We start from the raw sequence: 469 nt of genomic DNA on the forward strand, positions 1-469 counted from the left end.
TTCTGCTGGGGAAGGGGTTAAGAGGTTTTATTCCCTCCCTAACTTCAGGGGAAAATCCCTACCTGGGGAAACAACCTTTCTCAGAGAGGTGACCTTGGTTAAAAGCACATAGCTCCAAGAAGGGGAGCAAACATATTAAGAACAGTATGCCATATGCGCCAGGTCCCTTGAAACATATGCTGTGCAGATGTTTCTTCCCTGCAGTGACTGTGTCAAGCAGCAAGGATGGACCGGCTTCCGGCACTGTATGTTCTCTTTGGAGAAGTATCTCTTCAGATCCTTTGACCATTTTTTAAATTGGATTGTTTGTGTGTGTGTGTGTTTTTTTTGTTGTTTTTTTTTTTAATGTATTTTTTTATTGATTTTTTTACAGAAAGGAAGGGAAAGGGATAGAGAGTTAGAAACATCGATGAGAGAGAAACATTCATCAGCTGCCCCCTGCACACCTCCTACTGGGGATGTGCCTGCA

The sequence above is a fragment of the Myotis davidii genome, unplaced genomic scaffold (assembly GCF_000327345.1).
Source record: "Myotis davidii unplaced genomic scaffold, ASM32734v1 scaffold159, whole genome shotgun sequence".
NCBI classification, from domain to species: domain Eukaryota; kingdom Metazoa; phylum Chordata; class Mammalia; order Chiroptera; family Vespertilionidae; genus Myotis; species Myotis davidii.